The sequence below is a fragment of the Diceros bicornis genome, chromosome 13 (assembly GCF_020826845.1).
Source record: "Diceros bicornis minor isolate mBicDic1 chromosome 13, mDicBic1.mat.cur, whole genome shotgun sequence".
NCBI classification, from domain to species: Eukaryota; Metazoa; Chordata; class Mammalia; order Perissodactyla; family Rhinocerotidae; genus Diceros; species Diceros bicornis.
The window spans coordinates 8,673,456-8,688,592 of record NC_080752.1 but is presented as its reverse complement, the minus strand read 5'-3'; positions in this window follow the sequence as shown (position 1 = coordinate 8,688,592).

Below are 15,137 nucleotides of genomic sequence, written 5' to 3'. Positions count from 1 at the left end.
GCTTGCGCCACCGGGCCGGCCCCCTGATTAATTGTTTCAGATGTGTTTGCTCTTAAGTGCCAATGAGATACTCAAGTGAAGATGTCCGGTGAGCTGTTGATTAAATTGATTTAGAGCTCAGAACTGAGGGCTACTAGTGTTTAGATGTGTAACTAATATAAACTGTTCCATAATCTTAGAGTATAAATGTGATGATATCTCTTTTCTTTTTTCCAGTCACTCAGAATCCTCATGTCATATTGTCAGGAAGTCTAGTATCTCTCCTTAATTTATCTAAGAACTCCAAGGTTCTTGTATGTTCTAAAAGGTAAATATGGTAGTTAGCTATTGTTATATAACAAACCACCCCAAAATCTGTGGCTTAAAACAAGAACCATTTATTTAGCTGACAATCCTGTGGATCAACTCAGTGGTTCTTATGGTTTTGGCCAGTTTAGCTGATCATTGCTGGGCTTGCAAATGCATCTGAAGTCAGCTGAGGATTGGCTGGTGGCTAGACAATCTAGAATGGCCTTTCTTACACGTCTGGTAGTTGGCAGGCTATTGGTCATAGCAATAGGAGCAACTAAGTCATGTATCTCTCATCATCCAGTAGGCTAGTTTGAATTTCTTCACATGGCAGCAGTAATAGGGATCCCAAGAGAAGAAAAAAAATAGCAAGCCTCAACGTGAAAGCACTTTTCAAGTCTTTTTTGGTGTCACGTTGGCAATGGTGTCATTGCCAAAGCAAGTCATAAGTCACAAAGCAAGTCATTGTCAAAGCAATTCAGTGTGGGAAGGGACTAAATTTACATGGGAAGGGAGAGTAGATTCAGAGAGAGGAAGAATTTGTGGCTATCTTTGAAAACTACTCCAAGAAGATCAGTCCAATTTCCATAGTCAAGTCTAGCTAGAATTAGATTAGTCCATTAGCATCATTGATTCCCGGGACCATGTTATGGACTGAATGTTTGTATCCCCCCAAAATTCATATGTTGAAGCCCTAACCCCCTAGTGTGGCTATATTTGGAGATGAGTCCTCTAAGGAAGTAATTAAGGTTAAATGAAATCATAATGGTGAGGCCCTGATCCAAGAGGATTATTATTCCTATAAGAAGAGACACCAGAGAGTACTTGATCTCCCTCACTCCTTGCACACATACACCATAGAAGGCCATGTGACTATCTAGCAAGAAGGCGGCCATCTACAAGCCAGGAAGAGAGCTCTCACCAGAAATCGAATCAGCCAGAACTTTCATCTTGGACTTCTAGCCTCCAGAACTGTGAAAATAAATTTCTATTGTTTAAGCCACCCAGTCTATGGTATTTTGTTATGGCAGCCCAAGAAGACTAATACAGACCATATAAGGTGTTCCCAATTCAACAGAGGGAGGACAATCCCATTCCCTCAGTGCCAGCTCAGCCAAAGATGCCCAGACCAGAGTTCTCACAATTGCGGCTCCTAGTCTTGTGCCTTTTCAGATTCTGTACATAGCACAGTCACTTGCCAAGGAAACAAGTAGTCCCAGGACAAGTTTTCCAAGGAGCCCACATCCTAGGGGACTGCAGTTCTTCCTCTTAAACACTCAAAATAGAGAGAGTCTAATTATGCCCCCTCTCCCTAGACAATGATTACTTGCTAATTCTCCTAAGGGAGGATAATCTACACATACCCTCTTGGAGAAGGCTGCTTTCAGTGATACTAACATGCTCTCCTCTTCTATGAAAGACTCCCTACGTGATTCAAAGGGGTGCACGTTACTCTTCTAAGAGTCAGCTTCAAGGATTCCTTATTATAATTATGGCAAAAACAGACACTTGTCCCTCAATATCTATTCTCCCCTTTTTCTTTTTTCTTTTTTTTAAGATTGGCCTTGAGCTAACACCTGTTGCCAATCCTCTTCTCTTTTTTTTTTTTCCCGTCCTCAGTACATAGTTGTATATTCTAGTTGTAAGTCCTTCTAGTTCTTCTATGTGAGCCGCTGCCACAGCATAGCTACTGACAGACAAGTGCTGTGGTTCTGCACCCAGGAACCGAACCTGAGCCACCAAAGTGGAGCGCACTGAACTTAAACCGTTAGGCCATCAGGGCTGGCTCCCCCATTCTTCTGTTATTGGCCACCTAAAATAAAGACAAATTTTCCAGCTTTCTTTGTGGTTAAATGTAGCCCTGTGACTAGGCTCTGACCAATGAGATATAAGCATAGGTGATGAGTGCAACTTATGAATTATGTTCTTAAAGGGAAAAAGTATGTCTTCTCTTTCTTCTTTTCTCCCTTTTTCCAGCTTGTTGCTTAGAAAGTGGTCATGATAGAAATCTATCTTAGACCACAGGGATGAGAATACATCCTAGGGAAAGCAACGCAACAATGTAGAAAGTTCCAAGATGAACTCATGGAGCAGAGCTGCCATCCTTGCCCTCTGTACTATTATGTGAGACAGAAATACACTTCTATCTTGTTTGGCACTGTAATTTTGGCTGTCTGTTACGTGTAATCAAACCTCCATCATTATCACTTAATATTGTGATTTCTAGTACTTATACTGCTAGAGAAGCTGATGGATTACAAATCTTGGGCAGGGCACTGGCTACAGATGGAAATTGAAGACATATTAAATACTTTAGGATGCACTTGGCAATAAGGGAAACAGGAATCTCAGGGAAATCCAAGAATAAAAGTATAGCTAGCCTTGGGGAATTTGGAACTGAAAGCATCTCTAGGACCTTCAGCAACAGGAGTGTAGAGCATTTTACTCTATGCTCTGTTATTACCATGACTAAGTTTCTTTCTTGATCTCTGATTTAATTCATGTGTCTTTTTGCTTTTCCTCCCAGAATCAATGAGCTTATTTACCCTCTGTTCTGTATTATTGCTTTATATCATCACTTCTGCCTGCCAATGTTTTCTACGTAGCCAAAACTTTGTCTTGATCATGGCCTCTTCTCTACTAGTTGTCCTTTTTCCGCAATTTTAGAAACTTCATGTCTTGCTTCTAATGTCTGATTCATTCCCTACTTCCCAACTCATTTGCCTAAGGATAAGAAGCTAAGTGGCCAAACTTTACCTCTCAAGTTACTTTAATAGCTGCTGGATAACGTACACATTAGTCAGGGGTATGTTCCTGGTCCAAATAGCAATGTCTGGGAATTGGGAAGATTGGTGTCATGTAGTACAGAACACGACTGCCTAGGACTGTCCCTTGACAGAGGTATAGGAGGGATAATTTTCCATAAAGGGGGATGGTAGACTTGTCTGGAGCTTTGAGTCACTTGTCTTGGACAGATATATTGGAGGGGAATAAAAGTGGAGGCCAGGAACCACTTAGGAGTCTATTACAGAAGAATAAGTAAAAGTGATCAGGTGCTTGTTAGAGTTTTATAGTAGTAGGGCTGGAGAGCAAGGGACAGATTGAAGAAATATTAAAGATGTAGAATCTACAAGACTTGATGAATAGCCAAATAGGGCAAATGAGCAAATGGGACGAGTCAGGGATGATCCACAGGATTCTGGCTTAAATAACCAAATGGATGGTGATGTATTTCACTGTTTTAGAGAATACTGAAGAAACAGCGTTTCATAATTTCATTCACTCGTTTATTCACACACTCAAGTATTTGTTTAATCTCGCATGAAAGAGAAATATTAAACAAATGAACTCACTGGACACTACAAAGAAGTGCAATTTGGGGACTGTTTATTTTGTGGTGCCTATGAGATATACCAGATGGATGTATGGGTCTGAAGTTCAGGGTACACTCTCAGCCAGATATACATGTGATAGAATGAAAATTATTAACAAGCAAATGCTCACAACTTTCCCTCCTATCCCTGAGTCTTCCCCTGGCCAAGAGAGTCCTGTGGATGCCAGATTGCTTCTTTGGACATTGGGAATGCAGGATAAGGAAAATGAGAAATAGGAAGAATAATTAAAGGGATAAAAGAAGTAAAACAGTTCAAGAGGCTAAGTTGATCTACTTGGGAAGGAGCTATAAGAGGGGAGGAAAAGGAGGAGGGTAGAAGACAGGTAGGAAAGCAGAGAGAAGAAAAGAAAGCTGTGTGGGTGTGTGAGAGTAGTTGTTTTCTGGTGTGTGAGGGAAGTAAGTAGGAGAGGAAGAGGCGCTGTAATAAGTATTGCTGCAAATCCTCTTCTCAGTTCCCAAGCAATGCCTGTAAAGGACATGCGTCATTTTGAAGTTACTTTTGGCTGCTGAACTGTGTACTTCTCTAAATATGATTCCATGTAAAGATGGAGCCATGTTGCCCTCCCTCATTCATTAAGGGTTACATATAAATTTGGGAGCGTATAGATGGAAGTTGAAGCTGTGGAGATGTATATCCCACATATATATATACATGGAGCCCAACATTTTAGGTACGGATAGTGAATGAAAAGTTGATTTTAAAAAGTGAGGAATGGGGCCGGCCCCGTGGCTTAGCGGTTAAGTGTGCGCACTCCGCTGCTGGCTGCCTGGGTTCGGATCCTGGGTGCGCACCGACGCACCGCTTCTCCGGCCATGCTGAGGCCGCGTCCCACATACAGCAACTAGAAGGATGTACAGCTATGACATACAACTATCTACTGGGGCTTTGGGGGAAAAATGAATAAATAAAATCTTTAAAAAAAAAAAAAGTGAGGAAGACTACAGATTCTAAAAGCATCTTAAACTCACAGACACTCCATAGTTGCAAACATATGGCAGCTAGAGACTAAAAAGACTGTGAGCATTACAATTTCAGAACACAATATAAATGTTATAATCTGTGGCAATGTGAAATAATAATATACTTATATAATAGATGTTGGGAAATAGAGAGGTAAAATAGTTGGATTTCCTCATCTTTCACTATTGGGAGGGCAAAAGATATTGTTCACAGCTAATAAATAATAGAGATATAAGCTTATTTAAAGGTTATTTAAAGGTATACAGGTAATCTTTAGAAGAATTTTTAAAATAATGTTTGTCATTAACTAAAATTACACGTTAAAGAGGAAGGAAGGGAAGTGAGAAGGGGAAGAATAGTAATTTTGTCATTGTGGAGAGTAGAGAGTTAATAGATAAAGCCTCACGAAATATAAGAAAACTTTATAGTTATAAAGTAACCACTGAAAGAACTAAAAACTAACTGCAAACTTCCAAGTTAGCAGAAGGTACATGCACAAAATAAAACAAAGCAAATATAAATCATATAGTAAAGATTAAAAAAACAATACATCATCATCTTAAAACAAAACATTCTTGACTCTTCAGAGCAGAAAGAAATTTAGAGATCATCTGGAGCAGAGCTACTCCAAGTGTAATCCTCAGATCCAAGCCAGTTGGCAAACTGTTTGTTACTGGTCTATAAAGAGATGAGTAAAGAAACTGAGAGCAATTTCTTAAAAAATATTTATAGCAATTTGGCAGAGTAATTTTACGTCTGTGAATGTAATACTAAGAAATTTGGTATGTCTTTGTGTTATTTCATTTTTTCCAGTTGTTTTTATTGTATTTTACAATATATCAATCTATGTGATCAAAAAAAATTTTTTTAAGTCTTAGTTAAGAAGCACTACTCTAGAGCAGCAGCAACAGCAACTTCACCTGGGAACTTGTTAAAAATGCATATTTATTGAGTTTCCTTTATTTTAGGCATTGAGCTGGGTAGGATTCTCTGAAAGAACCACAATTAAGCTAATCTGATGGATGAGTAGACATTAGCCAAGTGAATATCTCCAAAGCTCATGCTCTTTATATTTTACTATGTTACCTTCGTATATTCCTGAATTCATTCATTTAACAAACATTCAAAGAGTGCCTACTATACGTCAGGCCTTATTTCTGTTGAGCAACCTGAGATGAACGTGATCCTTGGACCCACTGAATTTATAGTTTAAGGGGGACTTCAACCTTTATAGGAGTTTATGTCTTGAATTTCTATTAAGTTCTGCTTTCTATTGTTCCATTAGCAACCCGGTACCAGACAGTTTTAACAACTGTGGCACCCTAGAATTTTTCAAGTTGGTTAGAGCTCTCTACCCAATAGTAGCATCTCTCTCTGTCTCTCTCTCTTTCTGTCTCTCTCTCTCTGTCTGTCTCTCTTTCTCCCTGGTTTCCTAAACATTTTACTAGAGCAGTCAGCCGTTCTTGACACAATTGACTCTCTCCTTTGTGAAAAGCTACTTTCTTCTCTTGGCTTTCAGAACACGGTAGTCTGAGTCTACCTCCTACCTCTCTGATCACTCCTTCTCTGTCTCTTTAAGATGGCTCCTCGGCTACCTAACTTTTAACTGTTGGCATTCTTCAGCGCTCTGCCGTGGATCTTCTACTCTTCTTACTCAATATATTTTCCTTAGGTAATCTTCTTTGTTTTTTTTTTTTATGAGGAGATCAGCCCTAACATCTGCCAATCCTCCTCTTTTTGCTGAGGAAGACTGGCCCTGGGCTAACATCCGTGCCCATCTTCCTCCACTTTATAAGGGACGCCACCACAGCATGGCTTGACAAGCGGTGCATCCGTGCACGCCCCAGCCTCCGCAGCGGAGCGCCCGCACTCTACGGCTTGCGCCACCCGGCCGGCCCCTCCTCAGGGGATCTTATACATCCCTATGACAAAATACCATCTATGCTGCTATTGACTTTCAGATTTATAACTTTAGCTCAGATTTATTTTCTGAGCTCTTAACTACTTGACATATTCACTTCGATGTCTCTCAGGCATCTTTAACAAATGCATCCTTAATGACCTTTTTCCCCTTCTTACTCAGTTTGAATTTCATGGTCATTCAAATTCACATGCTTGCACATACCGTTCACTCTTTTGTCCCTCTCTTCATTTGGCAAAAACAAAACCCTGCTTAAATCCAACTCTTTGCCTCCTCTTTGTATATATTGCTGCAGCTGAACGGGGCTGCGGAAAGTATGCAACCATGCAGTCAAGTCATAACCATTAATCTCAAGTTGGCCTTATTATTCCCATCAATCCCACTGTATGTCCCTAGTCCATTCACTCTCCCCTCTCCCAGATGACTGTTTCATACCTTCCTACCAAATCCCCAATACATTCTCTCCCATTCTCACGCTCAGATAATGGCCTTGCTTTCTACTTCAGAAGACAACTGCCACAGAATCCCACCATCACATCCTCTCACCTGCCAGCATCTGCACCCACATATTTTGTTTTTCTGTCTGTTGTTATAGATGAATTACCCATGTTCCTATCTAAAACCAATCCCCCCATTTGTACAATAATTCCATTTTCTGTCATTTATTCAAGAACATCACTCCAGAAATGCTGCCCTCTCTCTCTTATGTCATAAGTTTCCCTCTCTCTCCTGGATCATTCCACTCGTATACTTAAAGTTACTCTTATCCTCACTTCTGCCACCAGCTACTCCTAATATTTTTTGTTCTCTGTCCAGCAAAATTTCTAAGAATGTTTGTCTGTGTACACTATCTCCAATTCCTCTCCTCTATCTTATTTCTAAAAGTCTTTTTATTACAAAATTTAAAAACATATACAAATATTGAGAGAAGAATATAGTGAATCCCTATGTACCCATTCCAAATATTCCACAATTATGAACATTTGCCATGTTTGCTTCATCTTATCTTTTTTATTTCTTTTTGTTGCTGTGCTACTTTAGAGCAAACCCCCGAGAGTATGTCATTTCAACTCTAAATACTTATATGTATTTCTAAAACCCAGAAAAATTTCTTATATAACTACAATATCATTATCACCTTTTACAAAATTAACAGTTATTCCTTAAAATCAGCTGATATCTGGTCCACATTCAAATTGTTCAAATGTCTCCAAAATGTCTTTATATAGTTCGTTTATCCATTCTCTCTTAAATGCATTCCAATTAAGTTTCCCCCTACCACCACTCCACCAAAACTTCTCTGGTCAAGATCATCAATGTTCACTACACTATTAAACCCAATGATCAATTTGCATCTTATTTGATTTCTCAGCTGCATTTTATATATTTGCTCGCTCTCTACCTCTTTTACTTTTAGGGAAAATTATATAATGAACCATCATGTACCATTACCATCCAGCCTATATAATTATCAACATTTTGCCAATCTTGTTTTATTTATGCTCCACATCTTTTTTTTTTCTGGAGTATTTAAAGGAAATCCTAGGCAGCATACAATTTCAATATGTATCTCTACAGGTAAGGACTTTTAAAACATAACCATAATTGCATAATTGCAACCATATCTAACAAAATTAATAATAATTTCTTAATATGATCTAATACCCAGTCTGTGTTCAATTTCCCTCTTTTGTCACAAAAATATCTTTTTGCAATTGTTTGGAAAATTCTTTCCAAGCAACATCCATACATTGATTTGGTTAATATGTCTCTTAAGTCGCCTTTAAGCTAAAACAGTTTCCCCTCCCCACTTTTTATGCCATTTAGTTGCTGAAGAAACCAAGTAATTTGTCCTATAGAATTTCCCACATTCTACATTTAGCTGGTGGGATTCTTGTGGCGTCATTCCTATATTCCCCTATCCTTTATGTTTCCCTGAAAGTTAGTAGTTATATTTGGAGGCTTGATGAGATTCAGATTCATTTTTCATTTTTCTTCGCAAAAATACTTCACAGGTGACGCTATGTAGTTCTCATTGCATCATATCAGGAGGCGCATAATAACTTGTGGTTCTGCTTTCAGTGACAATAATAAGACTGATGAATAGGTTCAGTTACTGTGAACTTGATCTATCCATTACAGATTTTCCCATCAACCATTCACCTAATGGTTTTAGCAGACAATGACAATCATTGCCTAAATCTATTTTTGCATTTGGGAATCTAAGTCCAATATTTCATTTTACAGAAAAGCCAAAATATGTGCCTGATTCTTTTTTTCTGTTTACCAATTTCCAGAATAATGACTGCCCTACCAGCTCCAAAGGAGACCACTAAGTTTTGGAGGTTTTTTAGGGGTAACTATGGTCTTACGGTTTCAATCCATTTTAGTCATCATTCTTTGATGTTCAAATTACCCCATTTTTGGCCAGTGGGAGCTCTTTCAGGTTGGCTCTTGTGTCTTTTCAACCTTTTGACAAACTCCAGTAGTCTTTGGTAGTTTCCTTGCTCTCTGGAAAAGGTGTCCCAGGATTATTTTGTACATTTCCTGCATCAAACCTGGAATCCAGCCCATTTCCTCCTTCCTGATGTATTTTTTCACCTAACTGACATCTGATAAATGGCACTTCTATCCATCTAGTTGCCTAAGCCAGAAACCTAGGAATCATCTTTGATGCCACTAACTCCCTCATTCCCTACATGCAGTCAGATCACCAAATCCTCTTGGGTCTATATATAGAGAAAAGTCTCAATTTGTCCACTTCTCATCTCTACTGCTACCTCTTTAGTCCAGGCCACTATCATCTTTCATTTGTACAACTGAAATAACCTCTAATTAGATTACACATTTCTATTTGCCCCTTCCAATCCATTCTTCATCCAGCACTGGCTTTTTAAAAATATAAGTCAAGAGGCTTTATTTACTATATTAAACTGAGCACATGTTTTTTGTTTTTTTATTTATAATTTTATTTATTTATTTATTTTTCCCCAAAACCCCCAGTAGATCTTCTGCCTTTATTGTGCTAGTCTCAAATCCATTTCTTATCCTTCTTCCTCTTTGCTCTATCTTGCAGAGGATTGGCTCATGCAAATTATATTTTTAAAGTTCCCTAACCTGGTTACTTTTGGTTAGTGGGAGGGATGTTGGAAAATCTCTGCTTCAGGCAGCATCTCCAACATTGACTGTATCTTTTCCATGGTTCCAGGTCTTGCCAGGGCCCCTTCTTCCCTATCTCAGCTCCCAGAGGGCAGTCCTTCCCTCCGTGGTTTCTGTACTCACTGAGTGGTTCCAGCTCTTGGGTTCTGTTAACACCAGCTCCTCCTCTGATTCTCCAGCCCTAGTGTGGTAGAGGTTTCCTGCTGCTGCTAATTTCTGAGTTGCTTCCTTATCCCCTGTTTTACTTCCAACCCGTTTGTAACTAGCTTCCCATATTAAATTCCTTCTATTTAACTACTGGCATAGACTCTCCTTCTCTGACTGGACCCTGACAGATATAATTAATCTATGTAGTGTGTATAAACCATGAGAATTAATGCCACTTAATCTTCTATCAAAGGACAAGAAAAGACAGCACGGAGACTAAGAGCTCTTGGGAGCAATGAGTTAGATAGGAGTTTTACCACACAGTTTTTCTATGGAATTCCAGAGGCTAGGCTATCTCCCCTAATATGAATCGTTCTCCCTCAGTATTCAATCATAAATTCTTCAACTATCTGAATGTCTGCTCATGCTATATCCCGAGGAAGCCATGATACTTGTGCTCAAGGATCTCAGAGTCTATTATAAGAAATAAAACACGTACAAGTGATCAGAAATAGACAACACCTGTTCTACGAGGGTCCAAAGGAAGAAAGGATCAATTCCAGCTGGGAGTTCAAGACGATCCTCAAGAAGGAGGTGCCGTTTGAATAGAACCTTGAACTATTTTGATATTGAGAGATCACAGATGGAACAGCATGAACAAAGGAGTGGACTTGGGGAAATGTAGGTGGTTTATAATGAATGGTAAGTTATTTTAGTTTGACTAATGCACTATGTGAATAGAAGTAGTGAGAAATATAGATGGAAAGGTAGTAAGTAGCCAAATCTTGGAAACCCTTTGAATACCAAGCTTCAGAATATAGACTTCAGGCATTGGGCCATGGGTTGGTAAACTACAGACCACAGGCCAAATCTGGCTTGCTGCCTATTTTTCTCGGGTCCATGTTAGAGACTAAGGTTTGCAATCTATTTGATGACAGAAACTACTAATTTTGAACCTTAATTAAGTGAAATGTTATCTCCCTTCAAAAAAGAATTCCATTCTCCTCATGAATGAACCTGTATTACCAAAAAACTACTTAGTTATTATTATTATATTTTGAATTTTGTCAATAAAAAGTTTAATTTCTCTATTATTATATGAGCACCTACACAATATCTTTAATTTTTCCTCTTGGCCCACATAGCATAAAATATCTGCATCTGATTCCTTACAAAAAAGTTTGCTGACTTCTGTATTAGGCAATGGAATAGCCAGGCTCAGAGATGTGCTTTGGGAAGACTGATTGTATTTGCATTATCATTCCAAGAAAAATGGAAATCAGTGGCAGGGAGACTAGTGGGTGTGGACTCCAAAAAGATAACCCAGGAGAGAGATGATGAGGACTGTATTAGTCAAAACTTATCTGGTTGCAAGTGATCAATAAGTAACTCAACCAGATAAGCAAAAGTAAACATGGAACACATTGCTAGTTGACTATCTGATACCCATTCCTCTGTCTTCCGTACTAAGAGAATCCCAATTTTGTATGGGGCAGCTGTGTATGTAGTAGCTAAAAATCCCTACCTCTCTAGAGTGCAAGTAGGGGTAATCTGTATTTAGGGGTGGCCGTATGACCCAGTTCTGGCCAATGAGAGAATAAAAGAAAGTTTCCAAGTTAGGCTTCCAGAGGTACATAACTAGTATGCTTACTCCTTCAGCCCTGTGTCCTTTGTCCTTTCTTTCTCTTCTTGATAAGAAAGCAGACTCTGCTTGGGAGGTACAGCCACTATCTTGCCTCACACTAAAAATGGTGAAACAGGAAGATAGAGGAGCCTAGGCTTTTACGACATTCTGTAACCTGGAACAGCTGCTCCTACCCTGAAATGCCTATCTCCAAGCATCTTTTTATGGGAGGAATATAAATTCCTATATGGTTAAGCCATGTTAATTACTTGCAACTGAATACATCCCTAACTGATAAAGGGAATGTATTGGAAGGATCCTAAAGTAACTCACAGATTTTACAAACTAAACTGGAGTTCAACAAATTGCCATTGGAAAAAGCTGGAGTACTGTAGCTCTTCCCTCTTTAACTCATTACTGTTCTCTGAATATTGAATTAATATTCTTTTCTTGCTCTAATCTGGTTTTCTTTACTCCCCAACCCATATGGCAGAAAATATGGCCAACAACAGCTTCTATGTTTTACATTAAACATCTACAGTCACTGAAGAGAGATTAACCTCACCCTCTTGGTCCTAAATATAAAAAGATAAGAAGAAACTCATTGGTCCAGTTTGGGCCAGATGACTGCCCCTAGACCAATCAACCATAAACAGGTTGGCAAGGTCAAATATGGACATGCAATCTCCAGTAGGAACCGTATGGATAGAATTGGAGGAGAGGCAGTTCCCGCAAGAAAGGGATACCTGACAGAGAAAATAATAGATGTTTACTACAAAGAGTGAATTAGGATGGTGGTACCAGAGTTAGAGATAAGAGAGATTCAAGGAATAATTAGGAGGATAATCCACAAAAGACTAATTGTCTTGGGGGAGGAGATGATCAAAGAAAAGAAGTTGAGAATGACTTCAAGGTTTCTTGTTTCTTGTCAAAAAAAAAAAAAGGAAAGAATTGATGATTGAATCAAATTGAATTATCATAAACAGTATTGGCCTGAACACTGTGGATTCCTCTCTACACACACTTCACATGGTATTAAATATCAAATTCAGAACTCAGTTCCATAAAGATTCCTTACAAGTCAATATGAGAATCACAAAGTTTCTTTCTTCTTTTTTTTTTTTTGGTGAGGAATATTGGCCCTGAGCTAACATCTGTGCCCATCTTCCCCTATTTTGTATGTGGGATGCCGCCACAGCATGGCTTGATGAGTGGTGCATCAGTCCATGCCTGGGATTCGAACCTGTGAACCCTGGGCCACTGAAGTGGAGCTCGCAAACTTAACCACTGCGCCGCTGGGCCGGCCCCCAAGAATCACAAAGTTTCTAATGAATAAAGGGGCAGGGGGCAGGGAACAGATAATTCACAAAGGATGAAATTAAAAGAATTAACAAACATGAGAAATGTTCTAACTTACTAGCGACCAAAGAAATGCAAATTAAAACAAGGAGATGTACTATATTTTTTAACCTGTTAGATTAGCAAATAAGCTGGCTTCTGAGGCAATATGTTAGACCTGGGCACTCACCTGTGTTTCAGATGGCAAGGAAGTAGACACAGCCTTTAGAGTAAGCATTGTAGCCAAAATTATTCATGAACCATAGAAATGTTCCACCCTAATGATTCTATTTCTGAAAAAAGATCTTAGGCAAATAACTGAAAATATGGGAAAAAAAATCTTATGCATTAAATATGTTTTTCACAACATTGTTTAAAATAGTGAAAATTATTAAAAACAATAAATAGTAAGGACTGGTTTAATAAATTATGATATCCTCTTACAATGTAATATTATGCAACATTAAAATGACAGCAATTAAAAAGTATACAGCAGCATGGAAAATGCTTCTAACATATCCTTAATTATATTAGCAATTCTCTAAGTATAAATTCAAATAAAACCAAAGTGTATGAAGTAAAAAATGAAAGTTTACCCCACAGTAACTATTGCTAAAACTTTTGTCTATATGCAAACTTTCTTCTATGCACAGAAAATTGTATATCCTGATACTTTCACTTATCATTGTATGTTGAACATTTTACATGTCATTAAATAGTCCTCTAAAACATAGGTAATGGCAGTTTAATAATGTACTGTTAAAAAAATGTACAATTTGGGCCGGCCCCGTGGCTTAGCGGTTAAGTGCGCGGGCTCCGCTGCTGGCGGCCCAGGTTCGGATCCCGGGCGCGCACCGATGCACTGCTTCTCCGGCCATGCTGAGGCTGCGTCCCACATACAGCAACTAGAGGGATGTGCAACTATGACACACAACTGTCTACTGGGGCTTTGGGGAGAAAAAAAAGGAGGAGGATTGGCAATAGAAGTTAGCTCAGGGCCAGTCTTCCTCAGCAAAAAGAGGAGGATTGTCATGGATGTTAGCTCGGGGCTGATCTTCCTCACAGAAAAAAAAAAAGTACAATTATTTACTCAACCATCCCTTTAGCTGTAAAGCTATAATAAACTTTCAGATGTAAATAATTGAAACACACCTAAATTACCTTAAGGGAAAAATATAAGCTGTTATAAGGATACTGTGTTTCACAGAACGAAGAGGCAGGAATGCAGAAAGCAACTAGAATGTGGGATAGAATGCTCCAGGGAGTATTCTTTCTCTGTCTCTTATCTCTGCTTTCTCCGCATCTCTGCCTCATTTTCCTCTCTCTGCAGACTGGTGTTCTCTGCTCTTCAGTTCATCTAGAGGATAATAGCCTCAACACAGTTCCTGAATTTTTATACTCCTTCCATTCAAGATATCAGCCCAAACTTAACTGGAATTCCTAGGTAAGAAAGACAATATAAATTGACCTAGTTTGGTCAGGTGTCTACCCTGATCCAATCAACAGTGGCCAACGGATCAAGGTCACGCTTCTGAGGCAGGAGTAAGGAAGGTGATGACGTGAATAGGTCCCACTGTTCTCAGAGAAGGGTGAAGCATTGTGAGCTGAGAATATACTCTAAAAGATGTCTGCTGTGGCCTCCATATGTCAATTTCCCTTCTTAGAATAGATAGGTAAGTGAAACCCCCCGGGTCAAATGATATGAGCATTTTAAGGCCAATTGCTTTCCAGAAAGAGCATCAACCTACACTTTCACCTGCAGTGACTGGGAGTTCCTGCTTGCCTACATCTGTCTAACCCTAAGGAAATGGAGGCTAATTTGAAAGGGAAAAGGTGGTATCTCATTGTTGTTTTAATTTGGGTTTTTTTTTTTTATTGTTAATGACGCTGAGCATTTTCTCAGATGTTTATGGACTAGTGCTTCTTCTGGACAGGGCCAAGCTGTGTGTGGTTTCTTTTCTCTTTTTTTGATGAGGAAGACTGTCCCTGAGCTAACATCTCTTGCCAATCCTCCTCTTTTTTGTTAAGGAAGATTGGCCTTGCGCTAACATCTGTGCCCATCTGCCTCCATTTTGTACGTGGGACACTGCCACAGCATGGCTTGAGAAACAGTGCATCGGTCCCTGCCCAGGGTTTGAACCTGCGAACCCTGGGCCGCCCAAGTGGAGCGCACGAACTTAACCACTATGCCACCAGGCCAGCCCCCTGTGTGTGGTTTCTTCTCATCTCCTTGATGAAGATAGTGAAGATTCTCCCCTACAAGGCTGAGGAGTCAGGTTTTCTGGTAGGACGGGTGAATGGATAG